This window comes from Protopterus annectens, chromosome 2.part1 (assembly GCF_019279795.1).
Source record: "Protopterus annectens isolate FY-2018-M chromosome 2.part1, PAN1.0, whole genome shotgun sequence".
Lineage (NCBI taxonomy): Eukaryota > Metazoa > Chordata > Ceratodontiformes > Protopteridae > Protopterus > Protopterus annectens.
Window position 1 is genome coordinate 584,514,573 of NC_056729.1, and position 24,702 is coordinate 584,539,274.

At 39.6% G+C, this 24,702-nt stretch overlaps 1 protein-coding gene across 1 annotated transcript in view; it reads right to left on the minus strand.

Annotated features, from left to right (window-relative positions):
* LRRC38 (leucine rich repeat containing 38) overlaps positions 1 to 24,702 on the minus strand; it is an 848,191-nt gene that overhangs the window by 516,249 nt on the left and 307,240 nt on the right. The window lies entirely within an intron of this gene.

Sequence of the window (24,702 nt, forward strand, 5' to 3'; positions counted from 1 at the left end):
AACCTCCAACCAAAAGGGCTTTTAAGTATAGTGAAAGAAAGTAGAGGTATAGCCAGAGAAAAATAGGGGGCTGGAGGGAGGGTAACCAGGACTGCAACAGTGAATACACTCGGACATCTATATTGATGGTAAGTGTACACAACTGTACTATGTTCTTCATGTTTCACTGTTGCAGTCGTTACATTTGGGTAGATTCCAAAAGCTATGGTTGGGTGAAGGGAATTATACAGCATTAGGTCCAGCTATAAGGCCCTGCAGGACAGCAGTGGCAAAGCCAGCTCTGGATTTAAATAAATAAATAAAATAAATAAATAAATGGTTTGCTTTAAAATAGCCTTTCCCTCTGCCCCTGCAGCAAATGCCACCAGTAGTTGTTCAGATTTTCTTTGAGATTTAGTCTTGTTTAGGTAAAATCTAAGTTGTCTGTGTACATCCAATGAATGCTGAATCCGCTCCCCCTTGTTCTGTGGATTGGGAAAGAAAGTTGGCAAATGAATGGCCTGATTAAGAGCCTCACTGGATACCACCTTAGGCATGAAGGATGGATTGGTCCAGAGAGATACCCTGTCTGCATGAAAAATGATGAAAGGCTCCATTGCCATAAGAGCCTGTAATTCGGAAATCCTTCTAGCTGAAGTGACTGCTAAAAAGAAAGCTGTTTTCCAGGAGAGAAATTTTATGTCTGCAGTAGCAAATGGCTCAAAAGGAGGGAGAATGAGTTTCTCTAATACAAAATTAAGGTCCCAGGCAGGGGTTGGAGCTCTCCTGGGTGGTCTTAAGTTTTTGGCCCCTCTGAGATATTGCTTTAGCAGAGGATGAGAGAAGTGGGGAGGTTCTGTGTTGTAATGAGCTGAAATGGCTGAGGCATGGATTTTTATGGAAGAAAAGGACAGGCCCTTGTGAAGCATCTCAGTTAAGTATTGCAAAATCTGAGAAATGATCCCTTGAGATTGATTCCATGCACAGAATCTCTTCCATTTGTCAGCATAAGATTTTCTAGTACTAGGTCTTCTCGCCTCCAAAATGACATCCATCACAGGTTTACTGAGGGATGCTAAGGGTGAATTTAGGTGATTAGCCACATTGCAAGATTCAAAGTTTGGAGCGAAGTGTGCAGAATTTGGTTGTTCTGCTGAGACAGTAAGTAAGGTGTCTGAGGCAGGTGCCATGGTGGAAGGTGTGACATACTGCGCAGGAGTGGGTACCAGTGTTGGCGAGGCCAGTCTGGAGCAATCAAAATCATTTTTGGTTTGTCCGGCTTGACTTTTAGTAGAACTTTGGAGAGCAGAGGCAGAGGGGGAAAGGCATAGACTGATAGGTTTTTCCAGCTAAAGGATAGAGCATCCACTTTCCAGGCTTTTTTTGTGATGAGTTCATATGCAAAATTTGTCCAACTGATAGTTCTGGGGTGAGGCAAAAAGATATATGTCTGGGCTCCCCATTTGCATGTCAACATTTTGAAAATCTGTGGTTCCAGTTTCCATTTGTGTGGGTCCATGAGATTTCTGCTTAGTTCATCTGCCAGAGTATTCAGCTTTCCTGGCAGGAATTGAGCTTGTAGTTGTACTTGATAGGTCAATGCCATGTTCCACAATGCCATGGCTAGTCTGCAAAGAGGGTAGGAGTGTGTACTCCCCTGCTTGTTTATGTACCACATAACCGTGGTGTTGTCTGTCTTTATCATTAATTGTCCTGGATGAAGGTAGTCCTTGAAGGCTGTCAGTACATTCTGTACAGCTAGCATTTCTTTTTGATTGAAATGAAGGTGCATTTGATTTGGGCTCCATTTGCCCTGAATGCACTTCCCTGCCAAATGAGCCACCCAAGCATAGTCTGATGCATCTGTAGTTAGGGTTTGGGGGCAGGGGGTGGTGTGAATGGCAGTCCCTTGTTTTGGTGGCAGGCCTCTGCCCACCATAGGAACTCTAGTTGCAGGCAAGGTATGATAGGAATCATTGTTTCCAGGCTGTGACAATGCTGACTCCATAGACTTTTTAAATACCACTGAAGTTTCCTCATATGCAGTCTTGCATATGGAATTAGAAGAATGCAGGAGGCCATAAACCCCAAGGCTTGTAGCATTTGCCTTGCAGAAAGCAGGGGTTTTGTGGCCACCTGTTTGAAGTAAGTCACCAAATGAATTTGCTTCTCTGGCATAAGGAAAGCCATCTGGGCAGTTGTATTCAAGCTTGCACCCAGGAATGTAATTTTTTGAGAGGGTACCAGTTGTGATTTATTTTCGTTTATAGTGTACCCTAGACAAGTTAGAACCCTTTTTACAAACGCCAGATGTTTTAGAAGAATGTCCTTGTTTTCTGTCTGAATTAGACAATTGTCCAGGTTTGGATATATTTGAATATTTCTTTGCCTGCAAAATGCAATTACTGGAGCCAGGCACTTTGTAAAGACCATGGGCGCAGTAGATAAGCCAAAGGGCAGTGCAGAAAACTGGTAATGCAAGAAGCCGGCTTTGAAGTGGAGGTAACTTCTGCAAGATTCCCTGATTGGGATATGCAGGTAAGCCTCTTTTAAATCTAGAGTTGCCAACCAGGCATCTTTGCCTAGCATAGGATGTAACTGGTGAAGAGTCAGCATCTTGAATTTCGGAATGTCCAGAAAGGTATTTAGAGTAGATAAGTCCAGAATTGGACGCCAAGATTTGTCTTTTCTGGGTACCAGGAAAAGTCTTGAATAGAAACCTTGTTCCTTTTCCTCTTCTAGAACTAGCTGAATAGCCCCCATGCTCATGAGGGAAAATACTTGTTTCTGGGCCACTGTCCACTGATTTGGGGGCAGGTCTGGCCATCAGTTTGGAATTGGCATCGTGTGGAAATTAAATCTGTATTCCTGGGATACTATATTTAAAACCCATTTGTCCTGGGTTATAATTTGCCAGTTTTTTGCATGAAGAGCCAGTTTTCCCCCCAAAGGGGCAGCTAAAAGGTAAGTGCTTTGTAAGTGTAAAGGGAAGTCATTGAGACTGCTTACCGTAGGGAGGTGTCTTGTTGTTTCTAGATTTGGAAGAGAAGGCACCCCATTGTTTTGTTCTGAAAGTCTCTTGGGACTGAAACCTGATGCCATTGGAATGTCTGGGTTTGACTTGAGTGGCTCTCGAAGGAACTGGAAAGGACCAGTTCTTAGTAGGCCAGTGTCTACTAAATCTTGGAGGTTGTACTTGTAAGAAATCTTTCACAGTTTGCATAGATTTAGCTTTATCTTCCATCTTTTTTAGAACTTCTTCAGCCTTATTACCAAAGAGACGGTCCTGTTGTAAAGGAGCATCTAACAATTTTGCTTCAACATGATCAGTCAGATTTTGCTCTTTGAGCCAAGCATGCCTTCTTAGCACAGACTCAGTTACAGCAGCCCTGCAAGAGGCCTCCAAAGAATCAAAATCACATTGCAAAGTATGTTTTCCAACTTGTTCAGCTGAATGCAATAAATCCTGTAAATCTTTATTTTCCACACAATCACAAATTAACATAATTTTTTTTGTTTAAGCAGTCCCATGATATGCTGCTGATATTTTAGCATATGAACTTGACACTAAAGCCCTGATTGCCAGGGTTGCAGAAGTGTAAACCTTCTTACCCCATCTATTCAGCACCCTGGAATCTCTATCAGAAGGGGTAGGATTTTTAGCAGTAGAAGCCTTAATGCCCTTGGGACCCTGAGAAATGGTTTCAGGATCTGCAACAGGATTTTTGAAAAGGAATTTTTGGGACTCAGGAACCCTGTAGTATCTGTCTGGCTTAAAAGGAGCCGGAGGCAGAGAATCAGGAGCCATACTAGATTCTGAAAAAAACATCATCAACAATGTCTAGAAGAGGAGGTATAGCCAAAGGCCTATACTGAGGAAGAAGAAGAAAATTCCTAAGTCTCTTTTTAGATTCAGAAAAATCCTGATTTTGTCAGTGGAAATGTTCCCGTAAGGTATGCAAAGTTTCCCCAAAAGAAAAATCCTCAGGGAGAGAAGCAAAAGGAATGGAATCTTCTGCATCAGAGTCCTCAGAAATAGGTATAAACAATCCCTGTTCATTAGAAGAGTCAGAAGAAAAAGAATCCTGTTCAGAAGATTCATAATCAACATCTTGCCTAGGCCTCTTAGAGGGGGGGATTGGCTACCCCTGATCAGAGTAATTAAATCTTCAGCCATTTTGATAATTTGGTTTTTAGGCATAGGGGCCTGCACATGTGGCCCAGGCATTGGTTTTTTAGGCATAGGTCGAGATTTTGGCCTTAGTTTTGAAGACGGCTTTGGTCTAATATACAAATCTGTAGGCCTGAAAATACCCTCAGAAGCCAGTGCCTGCACAGCAGCTCCGGACCCATCCAAGGTAGAGACATCCGTGGGTTCCATAACTGAAGCATCTTGTGGCATACCAGACTCCGAATGAGTCTCAGTAGAGGCCTGTAAATCAGAAGTAGCGGGTATCAGGGGCTGCGAAAGCACCTCACTGAGTACCGGCGAACTGGCGACTGGCTTAGGAGAAGCATCGTCGGCAGTTTTGGACCTCAACGGCCCATCTCTGTCTTTTTCTTAGCGTTTTTTAGATACTCCGGTAGTCAAATTGCTAACCAACGACATTTCTGGGTAATTAAAGCGTGAGCCAAAATATTTTGAAGCAAAAATGTACCAACATTTGATAGTGCATTGACTAAATAAAGCACAGAACTGACCGCAAGGTACATTGTGATCAGGACCTAGGCAAGGAATACAGTACAAATGAAAATCCTTATGAGATATTTGCTTCCCACAAATAATGCAATTATTAACTTTTACTGACATCGGTAAGGAGCAAGAAAAAGTTACTCCAACGGGGTACTTAGCTTTTAGTTGAAGACTTCAGATCTGAAACTCGAAAATGAAAATTTCAGGAGCCGGCCGACCGGCACTTGCGAACTGCTTCTGCTTCGGGCGCCGTGTGGCAAGAAAGACTAATTGGCGTCAGCTGCATGTTTTATACCTCTGACGACCTGACATCACGGAAGAAGGGACAGCAACCGACGCAGGACCCAAGACTTTGTTATTCAGGCCAACTGAGGGCAACCTGCCAGCAGATTACCCAAATGTAATGACTGCAACAGTGAAACACGAAGAACATCATACCTAACACACTAGTAATAGGTGACTCTATAGTCAGGCACACTGATGTCCCACTCACTAGGCTGGACAAGCAGAAGGTTACTGTTAGCTGCCTGTCGGGAGCCAGAATCTGCCACATAACACAAGCACTCAGGTCACTCCAGAACAAGTACAAATATGACTCTGTCCTTGTTCAAGTTGGTGTGAATGACCTGAGCTGTACCTCCCTGGACTACATGAAAAGAGACATGGAAGAGCTCTCTGATCATGTAGCCCAGGCTGGTATGACACTGACCCTGAGTAGCATCCTGCCCTCACCAAGAATGATACCTCAGTATATAGAAAAAATGATCAATTTCAACAATTGGCTAAGCTTCTGGTGTCATTCAAAGGGGATCCAGTGTCTGTCAGCCTTGGACGACATGCTCGACAAGCTGCGTTGCTTCACAAGAGATGGCTTGCACCTGTCACCCATAGGCTTTCGAATACTGGCCAAAGCTCTTGCTGCCCCCATAGTGCCTTTTTTAGGCAAGGCTCAAAAGTCAAACCCACCTCTGTAAACAGCACAATTAACAAAAAACTGAGGGTTATGCAACTCAACGCCAGGAGTTTAAATCTCAAAATGCACACGCTCGAAGCACTCCTCAGTATGGAGAACATTGACATCTGTGCAGTAACTGAAACCTGGTTCAAGGCTCCAGAGAGAACCCCAGCACTACCGGGCTACAACTCATACCACACATTTCGGCCACAGAACACAGACCGAAATACAAAAGGAAGGGGTGTATCCATATTCATCAAGGATACCTACACCTCCAGGTTGGTGGCACAGCATGATACCTCTGAGATCATCCATGTGCAACTAACATCAGGCAGAGCTGCAATGCAAATTGTGTCCTGCTACAGATCACCCTCCATGACTCCATGACCCAGGACCACCACTCCACCTTTCTGGAGACACTGGAAAACATGAAGGTTCTACCAAACCCCTGATATTGGGCAATTTCAATTACCCTACCATTCCCTGGGAAAACTACTTGAGTACAAATTCCCAGGCCCAGCGCTTCCTGGAATTCATCAACTCAAATGCCCTGGATCAGCTGGTAAACTCCCCTATCAAAGGTGAACACATATTGGACCTGGTCGTCACCAACATGGGCGACAGGTGTTCCACACCGGAGGTCAACCCGTCACTGGTTAGATCAGACCATAAACTAATCACTCTGGATGTCTACACCCCACCACCACCACAACTAAGGAAACCACAGTAAAAAACTTTTCTAAAGCAAACTTCACCTTACTTAAGACAGAGGTGGTAAGTTTCACAGCACCCAAGCTAAAGGATAACGCTGCCCAAGATGTAGAAACCTTTACAAATGCACTCTATGAGCACATACAGGGATGCATGGATCATGCCATCCCCTAGCAAAACCAAGACTCACTCCTCTAAGAGAAGGAAACCAGTTTGGTGGACCCCTGCAATAAACAGGCTATACAATAGGAGGAGGAAACTAGTTCAGAAAAAAAGCAAATCCCAAGAAGGAAAGACATCCCTGATCAGTATCAGTAAGAAACTGAGGTCCCTCATGAAATCATCCAAGGCTAACGTCAAAAGAAAAATAGCCACAGATTCAAAAGATAACCACATATCCTTTAGCTATGTTAAGAATCTAAGCGGCAACTCACAGATATGCACTGAACTAGTGCAAAATAGCACAAAATATACTGAACCTACTGATATTGCCAACATCATGGCAGATAGATTCAGTGCAAACTTCACCCCCCCCTCTCACCTCCAAAAGGGCCCACAACAATACCGGAAAAGTGTAGTGTCCCAAAAATCACAGATGCACAGATGAAAATAGCTCTTTCAAAAGCCAAAAACACAATGTCAATGGGACCAGATGGTGTCCCAGGCTGCGTCTTGCATGAACTACAGAACGAACTAACCCACGACCTAAACACACTGTTCAACCTCAGCCTCTTCACAGGCTACATGCCCATAGAATGGCGCACAGCAATGGTTATTTCTCTCCTCAAAGGAGGGGCCACAACTGACCCTGGTAACTATCGCCCCATAAACCTAACTAGCCTGGTCTGCAAGACTATGGAGCGCATCATCATGGAACTCATTAACAAAGACATTGGGAGCCTCCAAACACATGACCCAGCCCAGTTTGGCTTTGTTAAGGGCAGATCATGCCTACTAAACCTAGTTGACTTTTTCGAGACAGTGACCCTGGCCATAGACGAGAGAAATGTGGTTCACACAGCCTACCTTGACCTCGCCAAGGCCTTTGACACCATTCCCCACTCGAGTATTACAGAAAAACTCACCAGCCTGAACATAAACCCCTACGTCATGAGATGGGTTGCCAACTAGCTTACAGACAGAACTCACACGGTAAGAAGAGCGGGCTCCAGGTTCAACTCTAAACCAATCACAAGTGGTGTCCCGCAAGTCTCGGTCCTGGGACCCCTACTGTTTGGCATATACTTCTCAGAAGTACAGGCAAACACAGGAGGACTATGGCTAACCAAGTTCACCGGTGACTGCAAACTGGGAGCCATAATTGACTCTCCGGCTGACACGGACATCCTCCAAAAGGGCCTTACTGAGATGGACACCTGGTGTCAAAGTCATGGCCTCAAGCTAAATGCCAAAAAATGCATAGTCATCCCATTTGTGAAAAACAAAACACCCACGAACTACCACATAGGTGGCAGCCTCCTTAATACAGAACAGGTAATAAGAGATCTGGGGACCCAGGTAGATAGTAATCTCTCCTCTGACAATCATATTGCCAAAGTAGTTAGGAAATCCTTCTATGTGGCCCATCTAATTATTAAAGGGTTTGCATCTAGAAATAAAGAGGTTATAGTCCCCCTCTAGTCGTCACTCATTAGACCCATCATAGAGTACAATGCCCTATTTGGGATGTACCTCACAAGACACTTCCAACAGCTGGAAAGACCACAAAAGTACCTCACCAAGAGGATTACTGGTCTCAAACATATGTCCTATGCAGCCCGACTGAAAAAACTCCGGCTGTACTCAGTGGCATATCGCTTACTCAGAGGTGATCTCTGCCTGACTTACAAAGCCATGTCCAACGCAGAATTGATGGACATGCTCCATCTAAAGAAATCCAAGTCACTGCGAGCCACGTGCTCTAGTGAGCTAAACCTCGCCACAACAATAAATAGAACATGCTGGAGGGATAGATTCCTGTCAGAGAGACTCCCCATGCTTTGGAACAAAATTCTAAATTACATCAGGCAGTGCCCGTCACTAACACTCTTCAAGAGAAACCTTGATGAGTGGATGGGTAACAGAAAAATACGCCCCTGGGATCACTTCATTCGCTCTGCTTGACAGAGGATCAGTTAATTAATCAATGGGGTGGCGAAAGCCGACACACTCTGGCTAGGCTTATAAATGCCCTCGGGCAGATAGCCTAGTACCTACCTATGAACTTATGAACATTAGGAGAAAATAAAAAGATCTTTTATAAGAGTCTTTAAATGAGACCTATATGCATAATTAAGCACATATTTATTGGATACAATGGCTCCAAAATTGGGGGAATTTGGGGATTTTATTTTTAAATTATAAGGTATTATCTGAGTAGCAGTTATGGCCTTCTTTCTGTTATACAAAATACATTAAACAACTCAACTACTATATTAGATGTGTTATAGTCATATGCTGAGTAGAATAACTTCAAAAGAAAAAAAATCAGTAGATTGTTGCAATGGTAATTGAGGTGGTTTTTCAGATAGATTAGAATGATGAATGCCATTATGAACTTGTAGATACCCACCTTAAAATTACAAGAAAAAAAATAAAAGATCATTATCAAAAACAGATAATAGCAATACCTTACCTAATCACATAAGACTTTCAGGCTGTAAATAATAAAAACAACATATAGCTAATTTGTCAAACACTTTCCTACATATTAATAACTGCAAGGTTCAAAGGACATCTTAGAATCTAAAACCAAACTTACATGTGGATATTATACAATGAGTGTCCATTGGTATTCAAAAAGTAGCATGCTGATTGGTCAGCCCAACCAGCGTGCCTGTTGTAAATGTAAGCATATACCAATGGAAAAAGGTCCAGTCGCCCAGACTTTCTTCCATTAATATATGCAATAAAAAATGTACATTTCTTTCATTTAAAAAGAAAAAAATAAACTCACAAAATTGGGGATAAAAAAATTGAGGGACATGGCATAGATCAAATAAAAGGATAATCAGATATATTATATAAAATTAAAGAAACATACTTGATTATCCTTTTATTTTATGTGTCCTGTTACTCCTGTATGTTAATAACCCAAGAAAAAATAGGTAGAAGTCAGGCAAGCAGGCAAAACACGAACACGAACACTTCTCCTTAAGGCAACCAAATCCTTTATTGTTAAAACAATAAGATTGGATTATTGGTTTTGTGTTTGCCTTGGTGTGGTCTCCTGTATGGTAAAAGCCTCCTGTTTTTTTTTTTTTTTTAAATTAAAAAAGCAACAGAGATCTTCCTTTCTCCATTGCTTCCTTTTACAGCACTGGTGTATTGCAAAAGTGTGGGAATGCAAATCCCATACGCATGTGCAGTACATCAGCAACACCCCAGGATACCAAGGGAAAAGCGGAAGAGTACCATGGCATCATTACACATAGACATTATTTAAGAAAAGTAAGTAATTTTTTCTTAAATAATGTCATTGTGTAATAGCAATAATCAACTCCATGGTGTGGTATAGTATAGATTTACCCATGGTTGGCTTTGTTTAATCACTCATGCTTCACCCTCCTGATTAAAACACACCATCCATGGGTACATCTTCAATATACCACACTCACATCATTTTATAGAGTATTTAGACTTGATTTTATGACTATCATAATTTATGAAAGCTAAATAATACCTCTTTATTCTGTAGTAAAGTTGATTAATTTTGCTAGCCTGCAGTCATGGAAACAATACAGGAATTTAGTCAAAGGAAAGCATCTGTGCTGCTTTTGCTTCTGCAGGCATGAGACAAATATCTCACTTTCAGATGCTAGACTTCTTATCGTAAAAAAATAGAAACTGGACAAAGTAACCCACCAATGCATAGGTATGGCTAAGGGGTTTCCCTAAGCAGAAGCTGTGTGGGGCATGATGGACTTATAGAGGGCTGGCCAGTCATACCCTGCAAGTATAACCCTTCACTACAGTTTCTGAACTAGATGTTATGCATTGTCCTCAGCTATCAACTACTTTTTATTTTTTTGGTCATTAGGTCAAGGGGTTGTCCATTTTTGGTCCTTATCTGTAGAAGGTTATCTATGAGTCTGTTTATTTCTTTCTTTCTTTATTTATTTATTTATTGATTTACGGTCTTCAACTTTTGTTGAGGCATATCAATTGAGAAATTGCCTATTATGGCAACTGACCTAGCTACAGCTCTGCACCTAGGGTAGTCAGGAAGCTAGTACTTTCCATGGACCTTAAGAAATGTTTTGTTTGTGCTGTGATTTAACATCCAGTCTGTCTATATATCTTTCTATCTGTCGATTTATCTTATCTTTTTTTTACTATTGACCTGACCTGTAAAAATCAGAAATATCATGCTGGTTCACTGCTAGAAAGCACTAGAACATAGCTATAAAACAAACTAGTATCTTATACTGAGTTACTAAAATGTTCTATAAATGGGAAACCAAAAAGGGATTAGAAATCATTATAACTAATGATGACATTTTTATAAACAAGTACAAATGTCAGGGAAGTGCAATGGCTCTGCTGTTAGTTCTGCAGTACTGAGACTTGTTCCCCATTGTGCTACTCAGCTGGTGTGACTTCTGTGTAGAATCTGCATATCTTTTTTATACCTGCTTGGTTTTGAATGGAAGCTCCAGTATCCTCCCATTCACCAGAGATGTAGGTGAACTGGCATTCTCCCATATTGTCCATAGGTGTGTGTGTTATGCGGATATGAGTATTTATGCATGTCTTACAAGGCTGCCATCCTATTCAGGATTAATTTCATGGCCTAGTGCTCACTGAGTAATAGGAAACAACTTGACTGCTCCAAAACCATGCACTGGATTACATGGGTTAATGGAGAATGAAAAAGTAATGAATTTGCATGTACAGTATAACACCGAGCCACTGCTTATGTTTACAGGTTAGATTGTTTAACTTAAAACCTAATGGTCTTCAAAAAGTTTAACTGCCATAATCTATTAAAAATATATTCTAATGCCCATATATCTGGATGAGAACTTGTTCAGAAGGGAGTTTATAAATGACTTTTTTAAACCATATGATAATAAGATCATTGCAAATATAACATTATTAGTCCAGGCCCCATGTCAGTGACCACATTTACAGTCTACCGACCTTTTCAAGTAGGGCAAGGCCTGTAAGTTTCAGAGTGCATTTTAAGACGCCGACCCAATTGTCCAAGCTATGTTTGAAGGCAGTCAAAATCACACTGCTCGACATTCAAGGGGTGTCTATTCTACAGTAAGGGGAGGTGCTGCCTGATGAATATATCTTTCCATTTAGTACTATGTATTCCCTAATGCAGATTCAAATCTTTTGATCTAGTGTTGACTATACTGTATGACACAAAAAGAAAAAGGAGGTCTCAGATAATGGGATCCCCAAAGGCACAGAAAGCAAGGCATAGGTCTTCCTTAAAGAGTCTATGTGATAGTGAACACAGGGAAAATGACTCCAGCCTTTCCTGATAGCTAAGATCTTTGAGCCAGAAATTCATTCTGTTAGGAACCTCTATGGTCTTTGGGATTTTTTTATATGTCTAGCAAGATGCATGGCAAAAGGTGCATTATATTCTGCAATGAGTCTAATCAAGGCATAGGCCATGACTTCCTTGGTTTTGGAATAGATACACTTAGTGATTAATTTTAAATGTATATGTGTGTATATATATATATATATATATATATATATATATATATATATATATATATATATATATATATATATAGGGACTTTCAGACGTCAGATATAAAAGGCAATTCTGCAGCATATCTGGCATACCAGTCATGTGTATGCATCTACCATTTATTTTTAATATTTGCTTCATTGGTCTAGTGCTGTCCACTCCTTTGGTATATTCTGGGTATGGTCTTTCACATGGACCTGGATCATACATTGCCTTATACACCTGACAGAGGTCACCTTTAAGAAACATATAAGCAGTGGAATATAATGACAAATCCCGAAGACTTTTTAAATAATTAATTTTTCAGCCCTATGACATTTCTAATAAAGATTCACTGAATTTTTAAAGTTGTTTTAGGTGTCTTCATTATAGTCTGCAAAATGCAGTGTTTTAGTCAAAAAGTAGGTTAGATCAATGTGGTATAAACTGGTACAGAGATCCCCTTGGGGTAACAAGTCATAACTTCATATCAGCTGGGCTTCAGAATATGCTTTTCTGACTGTGAAAGATACACAGTGGTGAAAGCTTGAACTGCTGTCTACTACTGTCCCTAGATCTAGTAAGACAGTGTCATTTTTGCAATCTTATATTTGTGAAATGTCACATTATACCTTACCTTCTCAACATTCCTACACCCAGCTTCCTTTTATTCTATTGTACCACATACCTCAAAGCCAGTAAAGCAACATTAGTGTACTATACACCAAGCACTATCACTTTTATTAAAACAAACAAGACAAAATGAATCTCCTCTAGTGCTTCGACTGCTAACAGCCTTTACAGAGTATACAATTTCCTTTTCACCACATTCCTTACATATGTTAAATCACAATCATTAAACAATACATCAATTAAAATAATTAAAAGCTTTTTATATTTAAAGACTTCTCACATAAAACATTTCCAGGTAAATTCCCTGTTAAGCCCCTTAGGGTATAATGTCTTATATTTAAAATAAAAATAGACTCTTTTTTCTTAAATTATTTTTAATTCCTTCTGGTGTACTAAATTCATCATTTAACTGCTCTAAAAGTGTTGCTTGCAGTCCCACCAGGTCTCCGTTGTAATATGTATTAAAGTGTTCCGCTATGGGACTAAACTGTTTATTTTTCTTTATATCCCTAACATGTTCTTTAAGTCTGGTGGCAAAACTTCTCTTGCTCTCCCCTACGTAATATAACCCACAGGGACACTTCAGTCTATATTTAATTCTTTCACTAATACAGCTAAAGGTTCTGTGTATCAAACATTTTTCCATTAATGCTGGGGAAATTATTCACTACATACTATGTGCAGGTTCCACAAGGAAAGGTACCCATAAGTATAAGTTCTTTTTCTCTCTCAACAATTGGTCTTTTAAATCCCCCATGTACAAGTATATCTTTTAAGCTTCTTCCGCTTCTATAAAAATTTTAATTTAGTATTTTTTTAAAAACTAAGTCTCCTTTAACAAAGGTCCAATAGTATTTTACTACATTTTCTAATTTCTCTGAGAAGGCAGTGTGTTTCAAAACAAAATACAAACTATTTCCATCCACCCTTAATTCATTGCCGTTTGTATTATTTCTCTTTTTATTAACACCACAGTTATTATTCTTACTGTCAGAAAAATATGTATTAGTGTATGTATTAGTAATATGCTTAGTGCATTTAAGGCTTGAAAAGGGTTAACACATTTATTCTGTTTCACACTGCATAAAATCTGTACGAATTGCAGAAGCTTTCTAACCTTGTATTGTCATGAAATATGCGCAGCTATAATCTTTGCTTATGCTTTGGCAATTTACAGGAAAGCAGATCATTTCTGCTTGTGTCAGGAAAATAATGAATAGATGTATGAGACCTAGACAAGGAATTCCGCTTGTGCTGTGAGAAAATACACAGCTGCAGGAGCTATAGATAACCAGAACAAAGGCTGCTTGAAAATATGAACTGCAATCAGCACTTGCTTATGTCTGAGCAAGAAAAGTACCTTGAAATGTAACACATGTATTAGAACTACACAATAGAAGCTTGTAACGGGCTAGAGCCCACCAAGGCCAGGTTGTTTTTCTCAAAATGTTTTTCATAAATCCAGTCATGTCAGCAAAAAATCTGAGTAACATCTGCTGTAGAACAATACTGAAAGTTGTGTTTGATTACGTCAACCACAGAAGGCAATGCCTTGTAGAACAGTATAAGAATAGCATACTTTCTATTAGTACTTAGGCAAAATCCTGTATTTGCATGTTTTTGTCTCCTTGCAGCAAGTTATTAAATGTGCCTTATCTGAACCTTATGTGTATTGGTCTTTGAAGTTTTTTCCTTTGACAAATTGGTCCTTCAGACCGGAGACCCTCACTTCGCCTCGGATCAGACAGGCCAGGTGGCTTGAAACCATACGGGGAAGAAACCACATCGGTTCTTCTTATTTTGAAAAGCCTTCCGACTGAATTGTCATACAAAAGAGGCCAGCCACTTTCTGATCTGCGACTGAAGGACCATTTTTTAACGAATCAGGTGATAAATCATGAAGGCTCAGGTAAGGTGAATCTACTTTTTTTCTGTTTTAGATCAGGGACTAGATTTGTATTGTTTTTGTCAGGACTGTATTTTTACAAGTCAGGGACAGAAAAGACTACTGTCTTGTCATAGATCAGGGAAACAGAGTAGGTAGGCAGTCATTCTGGAGAGACTATAACAAAATCTGTGGTACTATGTTAAAAATAAGGAGTTAAGTAACGATTAAAAAAGGTAGAATAAAATGGGTAATAATTGCACAAAAAGACCCCAAAATCCGCTGTTAACCAAAGACGCAAAATACATGCAGTCACAGCGTGCTGATAATATTAAATACTACTCAAAGTGGGTTAATAAGTATGAATTTGACAGTAAATTAGAACAATCCTCGCTTATCAAACTTGTCAAACAGCTTAAAACTGATTCTAAAGGTCGGGTAAAAAAGCAGCGCCAATTAGGAATTCCTCAAGCACACAGGTGGATTGAGGAGGTAAACCGTAGGGAACAAAAGAATAATAAATTAAAAGCAATGTTTTTAGATAAGGAGGACAATAACTTAGTAATAGCATTGGCCCCTCCGCCTCCTTTACCAAAATATGGAACACGTGAACAGGTTAGTCCACCCCCACGATATCCTGCTGTCACTGAAAATAGAGACAATACAAAAGCAAAACCGTTTATTAGAGATCCCATCGAGACCAGGTCTCGAACACAGGTAGGTAATTCAAAAGGGGACATTGAATTATATCAAATGGGTAGGAATTCACGATCTATGAGTGAAGAAAAAATGTGCCCACTTACAGAAGTACCTAATCCTCAGGCAGGGCAAGAAGGTCAGGACCCAACTATTCTAGTGTATAGACCCTGGACTCCGGAAGATATCCGGAAAGCCACTGTGGGAATTCCCCATCCAAAAGTTAATTTCAGAAAGTTCTTAGAAGATTTACAAGGAATGAGGATAAGTTATAATTTAAATGGAGAAGAGGTAGAAAAAGTAGTCAGACAAATTGTGGGACCAGATTGGCACATGATTAGTGGCAACTGGAATCCCCGTGATGCTGCGCTCAGACCCCTCCCACATAGCAGCGCAGAGTTAGACAACAGAGTGAAAGGTCTTACAGACCGAATCTCTGAGAAATGGAATCCTAGGGCAGACTGGACTTGCATTAATCAGTGCATCCAACAAGAAGGTGAAACTATTGACAGATATTATGCCAGACTGTTAGAATGTTTTAATAACCATTGTGGAATGCAGGTTCCTGAAGATCAGACACAAGATTCCCCATATGAGCAGCAGTTAAAGAATGCATTTTTGAAGGGCAGCATTGCACCCATAAGCAGTTTTATTACAAAGCACATGGTAGATTATCGTACAAGCAGGTTATAGTCATTACTTGAATATGCTAGGCATGCCGAAAGGCATTTTAATAGTAAAAAGAAAAATAAAGCCCAAGTATTTTCTGTAGAAGATGGAGCAGAAGTTTATGTAGTACAGTCCGGGAAAAAGGGCAAGAGAAATGCCCAGGGAAACAAACAATCTGATCAGCGATCAGAGGGCTTTGAAGGACGAAAAAAAAGGGGTGAATGTTTTAAATGCGACAAGAAGGGACACTTGGCAAGGGATTGCAAGAAAAACAAGAAGGCAACCACGGAAGACAAGGAGGGTGAGGACTGACTATATGATAGTCAAGAATCACTAGAAGGGGATAGCGGAGAAAGGACAAATGAGAATGTGATAGAAGTAATAGAGGAAGTGCAGGAAGTTACGGATAGTGGAGAAAATGAAATACTGGATTTAGCTTTATTGAGCTTAGAGCTCTATTTAGCAGACACAAAACCAGAAGTTACACTCTTGGTGGAAGAGGGGGGGGAGTCAAATTCTTGTGTGACTCAGGGGCATCACGGACCCTGATACATCTCTCCAAACTGCCAGAGAATTCAGAGTAATCTGATTACATATTAGTGAAAGCAGCTAATGGACAGCTGTATCGGGAGCCCCTTTCCCATAATATTGCAATAACTGATCCTGTTTCAGGATTGACCCAGAAAAGCAAAATTGTTGTTTCCGCAAAATGCCCAGTAAACCTCTTGGGCAGAGACCTTATGCAACTATTTGGTATAGCAGTAATTCCGACTATGCAGGGTATGGAAGCACAGGGACAAATTGATACCTTTGAAGTGCAATTGGAGGGTGAAATGTTCTATTGGTACAGCCAGGACTTGGTTACGGCTGGTCCAGGGGCAGTGCCCGAAGAGTTGATGAATGTAGCCATCAGCAAGTTCCCCTCCCTTGACATTGATAAACAACATTTGTTGCACTGTACTCTGTATTATTGTAACACATCAGGACCTGATAAGGAATATGAGCAAGAATTGTTTAGAAATCGTGCAAACAGATTGATATTACGAAATCTGTACTGGGACATGGAAGGGAACAGTGTAGCCAGCTGTTCATTGCTCCAGGAGTTCTTTGCACTCTATAAATCTAATCGATTACCACATGTTAGCTTAACTAAGGACAAGAATGTAAAATGGGTAGACTTAGGAGAAAAAGTCACGAGATGGGAATAGAATTAGAACTGTCAGAACAGGGAATACAAATACAGAAGTTGAATTGGATAACTCAGACCCACCCAGCTGTACACTTGCAGTCTAGCAAGGACAGCTGATTATCACTCCTATTAAAGGAGGAAGAGAATGCCTTACAGAATATACCAGAAACTCTCTGGTCGACAGGAAAGTCAGATGTAGGACTTATTCATACAGCGGGACCAGTTACTATCATGCCAAAGTCAGCATTTAGACCACAGAAAAGACAATATCCCTTAAGAAAAGATGCAGAGGCAGGAATCAAACCTATTATAGCAGCTTTACTTAAGGAAGGGGTGCTGGTGGAATCTCCTGATTCACCATGTAACACACCCTTATTTCCTGTTAAGAAAGCAAATGAAGAATGGCGTATGGTCCAAGATTTACAAGTTGTAAATGACGCAGTAATACCAAGGGCACCTACGGTGCCAGACCCACACACCCTGCTGAATGATTTAAAACCTGAACAGAAATATTTTTCTGTGGTAGATATCAGCAATGCATTCTTTTCAATACCGATACACCCTGACAGACAATATTGGTTTGCATTCACATTTCAGGGGAAAAGGTATACATATACGTGACTACCACAGGGATATTGTGAAAGTCCAATGATATTCTCACAAGAAATGGCAAGCAATTTGGCGGGATTTACCCCACCAAGAGGCAGTCAGATTTTACTTTATGTTGATGATATCCTGCTGGCGGCCCCCACCCAGCAAGATTGCAAAGAAGATACCATAGCGCTATTACAATTTTTAGCCACTGAAGGACATAAAGTAAACAAAAATAAACCGCAGCTTTGGAAAAAACAAGTTAAATACCTAGGATATGTAATATCCAAAGAGAGTAGGACATTAGATGAGGACAGAAAAATAGCGATTTTGCAAGTACCAAAACCCACTACTAAGAATGAAATTATGTTCTTCCTCGGTACGACTAATTTTTGCCGGAGCTGGATTCCAAACTATGCCTTGGAATCTGCGATGCTGACTAACCTGATATATAAAATGCCTATGGCAGCACAGGATTTGTTACAATGGACACCAGAAGCAGAATCTGCTTTCTGCAAACTGAAACAGTTAATAACGTCCTCATTAGTTTTAGGATTACCAAACTATCATAAACGTTTTTTCCAAACTGTAGATTGTAAGCAAGGATATATGACATCAGTGTTAACACAGCAGCATGGGGACAAGCAATGCCCTATTGCTTATTATTCGTCACAACTAAACCCAGTGGCACGGTCTTTACCCCACTGTGTACAAGCGGTAGTTGCAGCTGCAATGGCAGTACAGGCTTCAGATTCAGTAGTTTTATTCCACCCTCTCACTTTGAGAGTGCCTCATGCAGTCGCGATTATTTTACTGCAAGAGAAGGTAGCATATCTTTCCCCTGCTAGGCATCTTTCCTGTATGACTATATTGTTGAGCCAACCTCATATGACAATTGAATGATGCATGACTTTGAACCCTTATATCTTGCTCCCAACCCCTGCAGATGGCACATCACACAGCTGCCTGAAGGTGATTGAGCAAAAGACACTGCCTAGAAAAGATCTCACGGATGTCCCCTTGGATGATGCCGAGGTGACATACTATGTGGATGGCTCATGCAAAAGGGGTCCTGCAGGACAAAACCTAGTAGGATATGCAGTAGTTTCTGATACTGAGATTATAGAAGCGAAACCTTTACCACACAATTTATCTGCACAGGCAGCAGAATTGATTGCCTTGACACGGGCATGTATCTTAGCAAAGGGTAAATGTGTGAACATTTTTACTGACAGCCAGTACGCTTTTTCTACTATACATGTTTTTGCGCAACAGTGGAAAAATCGAGGAATGATAACATCTACTGGCAAACCAATCAATCATGCACAGTTTATTTTAGATCTTTTAGAATCTATTCAGTTACCTCAGAAAGTAGCTATTTGTAAATGCACAGCTCATACCAAGCAACAGGATAGGATTTCAAAAGGTAATGCAAGAGCTGATACAGCTGCAAAACAGGCAGCTTCAGAAGTATTTCTTTTGAGTGAGGAATTGCAACCCTCTGAGATTTTAGACTTAGAAATGTTAAAGACAATGCAGACACTTACTATGCAGGCTGAAAAACAAAGATGGGTAAGACGAGGAGCAATTCTCGAAAAGGGGCTGTACATCTCTAAAGAAGGGAAACCGATATTACCATCTAATTTGTTTAGATATGCAGCTTTGTTGAGCCATGGGCAATGCCATGTCTCAACAGGGGGGATGGTACAGCTGGTGAACCGAGTGTTCACGACATATGGATTCTTAAACTATTCTAAAAAATTTTGTTTAATGTGCCACGTTTGTAACAGACATCATGCACAAGGGGCGTTAAAACCCAAGCAAGGGAGTTTCCCTACACCACCGTATCCATTTCATACTATCTGTATGGATTTCATAGAATTGAACAAATGTGAAAATAAGAAGTATTGTCTTGTCATTGTAGATATGTTTTCCAGATGGATGGAAGCCTTTCCAACTAAAAATCCAGATGTGGCAACCGTAGTGAAAATCCTTGTTAAAGAAATCATCCCTAGATTCGGCATTCCGGAAAGGATCTATAGTGACAAAGAATCATTGTGCATATCATCCACAATCTGCAAGGTAAGTTGAGAGACATAATGGGATTTTAAAGAGTAAGCTAAGAAAGTAGAAACAAAGATAAATTGGGTGTACTGTCTGCCCCTGACACTGTTGAGCATGAGAACTGTTCTGAATGCAAAAGGATTGACTCCTTTTGAGAAACTATTTGGAAGGGCTTATTATATAACTCAATGGAGACTTCTCATGCCCGCAGACCAGGAAGCTGACTGTACACTAGCAGAGTATATGAGAAATTTGTTGAATTCTAAACATCTGTTGCAGTCAAATTCTGTTTCAGATAAAGAACAAACCAGACCATCAGAAGTGGCAGTGGATCCGGGAACCTGGGTCTGGGTGAAGACAATAAAGAAAAAGAACTGGACGTCACCAAAGTGGGAAGGTCCATATCAAGTGCTTCTGTCGACACCCACTACAGTCAAGATCGCAGAGCATGCCTCATGGATCCACCTGACGCACTGCAAACTAGTTAAGAACTTTGAACTGGACAAAAATCTTGTCACATGTCAAGAGCAAAAATGATAGAATCCAGAAAAAACAGGAATGCAGAACAACCATTTCCTCAGAAGTATTGCATAATCATCCTGTTAACTGTACTAGTGACAATAATCTTTTTGTTGTGGCCATTCCTTTTTCCAGCCACACAAACTGAACTGAATAAACGTGAAGCGTTACTCATAGACTGCCACCCAAACTTCAACACTTACCAGGCAATTAAATATGTGTATGCTGAGACTTTCAATGTTTCGAATTGATGGATTTGCACAGCTTTGCCGACAGCATACAGGGGTTATTAATGACTGTAGTCCCCCTAGGGGTCAATGAGACCTGGGAAAACTTGATTTATGATACCTCAACCGTTACATCACAAGATAAAATAGCATTGCACTTGTCTATTCCACAAAAGGGAACTGTGTGTTTTTATACAAATGATACTGTTCAGGTGGGTTGAAGCAATTGCAATGTGAATGTTCCTTATAAATGTTACACTAAAGCTAACAATGCAGGTTCTTATTGTAATACAAACTATGATTCATTTCTTGAATTGATGCAAAAAACAATTGATGAAGTAAAACATAATTCTGTTCTCTATAAACAACTGTTTATAACCGATAGAAAAATGTTTCATGCAGGACAAGTATATATTCATAGTAAAGTTACTACTAAAGTAGAGGATTGTTATTTTGTATGTGGAAAAAAGGCATACAAGTGGTTACCTGAGAATTGGTCCGGCAGTTGTTTTTTGGGCTACCCGGTTCTGGCCATACGACACACTGCAGTTTTGCCTCGAGGAAAAATTCGGAATGTCCGAGAGGTCGATAAGAAACCCGTCAAGAAACCTGTAAATCCAGTGGGGCAAATCGATGCATGCTGGAAAAACCATAATTCTATAGGCGATGGACTGACACACATGGACTTGAGTGATACTGTTATATCATGGACAGGCATATTACCAGCATATGGAGCAACAAAATCGATCTGGGAGCTGAGAAAACTGTCTAAACTTCTCAATGTTATGAGTAATGCAATTTTTTCCACTCTTGAATTGGTGACTGATGAACTGAATGCCGTGAGAACTGTAGTGCTTCAAAACCGAATGGCTCTCAACTTCAGCCTAGCGGCAAGAGGTGGTACTTGCTCTTTAATCCAGGAGGAGTGCTGTTCGTATATTCCTGACCATAGACACAAGATAGACAATCACCTTGAGGTAATTCAGCAAGTGTCGGACATGACCAAACCAGGACCAAACCCACTGACGGACTTTTTCCAGAAATGGTTTGGGGGGTGGGGTACTATCCTAATAAACGTTATAATTGCTATTTGTGTAGGAATGTTCCTACTGGGAGTATGTGTTTGCCGTGGCATCCCCTGCATGAAAAGACTGATTAAAGACTTTATAGACATGTCAGTTTCTGAAACCTTATATCAAAGTACTGAGTTTGAAGAACTGTTAAAATATTGAAAATGCTTTCATAAGTTTAAATTGAATGACTCTCTTAACTGTAAATCCTAAGTGGGAAGAGGTTAGGAGAAGAAAAAACTGTTTATGCTTATTTTGAAAGTAGAATAAAAGTATTAAAAGGGGGGAAATGTCAGAAAAATATGTATTAGTGTATGTATTAGTAATATGCTTAGTGCACTTAAAGCTTGAAAAGGGTTAACACATTTATTCTATTTCACACTGCATAAAATCTCTACGAATTGCAAAAGCTTTCTAACCTTGTATTGTCATGAAATATGTGCAGCTATCATCTTTGCTTATGCTTTGGCAATTTACAGGAAAGCAGATAATTTCTGCTTGTGTCAGGAAAATGATGAATAGATGTATGAGACTAAGCCAAGGAGTTCCGCTTATGCTGTGAGAAAATACACAGCTGCAGGAGCTATAGATAACCAGAACAAAGACTGCTTGAAAATATGAACTGCAATCAGCACTTGCTTATGTCTGAGCTAGAAAAGTACCTTGAAATGTAACACATGTATTAGAACTACACAATAGAAACTTGTAACAGGCTAGAGCCCACCAAGGCCAGGTTTTTTCTCAAAATGTTTTTCATAAATCCAGTCATGTCAGCAGAAAATCTGAATAATATCTGCTGTAGAACAATACTGAAAGTTGGTTTGATTATGTCAACCACAGAAGGCAATGCCTTGTAGAACAGTATAAGAATAGCATACTTTCTGTTAGTAGTTAGGCAAAATCCTGTATTTGCATGTTTTTGTCTCCTTGCAGCAAGTTATTAAATGTGCCTTATCTGAACCTTACGTGTATTGGTCTTTGAAGTTTTTTCCTTTGACACTTACCATTTACTCTAAGGTACCCACCTCACACTTAATCCTTTTCATAATCCCTTTATATAAAGATTTGAATTATCTTGCCCATTTCATTATAACTGTCCTGGGCTTCATTACATAACCTTTTCATTCTTAATAATTCCCCATGTGGTACAGAGGCTATTATATGTGGTGGGTGACAACTAGTGCCATGTAACATATAATTATGTTGTCCAAGTTTCCTATATATTTTTGTTTTCAATCTCCCATTCTTCTGCCCTTCTATAGTTATATCTGGAAAGTTGACCTTATTTCCTTTCTGAAGACCATCAAAATTAATTCCAAACATATTTTCATGTAATCATTGGATAAAGTTTTCTACTTCATCAAAATCCCCCTTACAGACAAAATTCAAGTCATCAATGAACCTGAGGTATTTTATTACACATTTCCTAAAACAAATCATTTCTATAAATATAAAAGTTTTCAAAAATCCCATAAATAGGTTGGCATACATGGGGGCAAAAGCTGCCCCCATCACCATGCCACACCTTTGCTGGTAAAGACATCCATCAAATTCAAATATATTATTTTCAAGACAGAATAGAGTTAATTCTATTACATACTGAGTCCTAAGACTGTCCCCAAGGAAAAATTCCGTAGCCTCTATTCAGTCCCAATGCTGAATGCTAGTATACAAACTAACTACATCTACTACTACAAAATACATTTCTTTTTCCCATTGTATTATTTTAACCTTATCTAAAAAATCAAAGGTATCCTTGATGTATGATGGTAACTGCACTACTTCCTTGATTAAATATTGATGCAAAAAATGGCAATATTGTGCGTAAAATATCCAAATGTGGAAACAATAGGCCGGCCTGGGGGATTTCTTAAACTTTTATGAATCTTGGGAACACAAAAAAAATGTTGCTGTTGTTCTATTTTACTTCGAAATTTATGTTGTACATCTTCTTGAGTAAAATAATTCAGCCTTAAACCTTTATGCAACAATTCATCATATTCTTTTATAGCTTTTGGATAATCACTCACTTCTATTTTTTTATATACTTCTTCATTACCCAAATGTTGATTGCACATATCTAACTATTGTGTATAGTGTAGCACCACAAGTTTTTCCCGTTTGTCAGCTGGTCTAAACACCAATCCATTCCTGTTACTAAGGTTTTTCAAAGTTTGCCATTCATCTTTACTCATATTATATTCTGTATTATCTTTATAAAACAGATGACATTCCTTTTCCACTACATAATTTAACATAAAATTAAACTGCTCTATTTTTTCACATATAAAAGGGGGGATAAAAGGGGGATTAAAATGACTTTTATACATAACCCCAGTTGTATCAGTTACAATACGCATTTGTTTCTATGTCAGAGCTACACGAAAAAAACTGTCATCACTGCTTTCTAAACCATCCATATCTGTCATTTCTACATCATGCACACTTTTGTCATTTTTAAAAAATCCAGTAAATGCAGTTCAGGAATAAACCTAAAAATGTCCCCTTTAATTTCATCCATTCTAGGAAGAGCTGTAGGGATAAATTTCAAACCCCTGTTTAATATTAACTTTTCAGTTTTACTGATTTCACATCCTGACAAGTTTATTACATATTAAAATGTGTCCATACATGTAGTACTTTCTAGTCCAAATAAATGATGTCCATTTACCTCATTTATTTGAATGGGAGTTATAGGTATAACCCCTCTGTAAGTCTTGTCCATGGCAGGTTCTCTTTCTGTTACCCTATTGTTGTTCCTGTTGCTCAGGAAAAGTCCCATTCATGCATTTTGGTTGTTAGCGCTTGGAAGACGTGGGAATTCATTATTATCCTCTCTTTCTCCTTCAGTAGATGATCCTACTTCCTGCTGATAAATACAAATGTTGTCTTGATCCAGAGGCCTCAGATACTTCTTAAAACCTTACCCTTTGCTGTCTAGTTGTAAGACTAGTGGAAAAAAATGAACACTTTCTTAACGCTCATAGTCTCTGAGATCTCTGATCAACTTTGTTCTCTTTCTTTCCACAAGTTCTTTATCATAGGAGGCTAATTTATCATTAACCCCTTGCAAATATACATCAAATGCTTCATGATTAGTTTTACTTAGAACGTCTGTACAGATTTTTT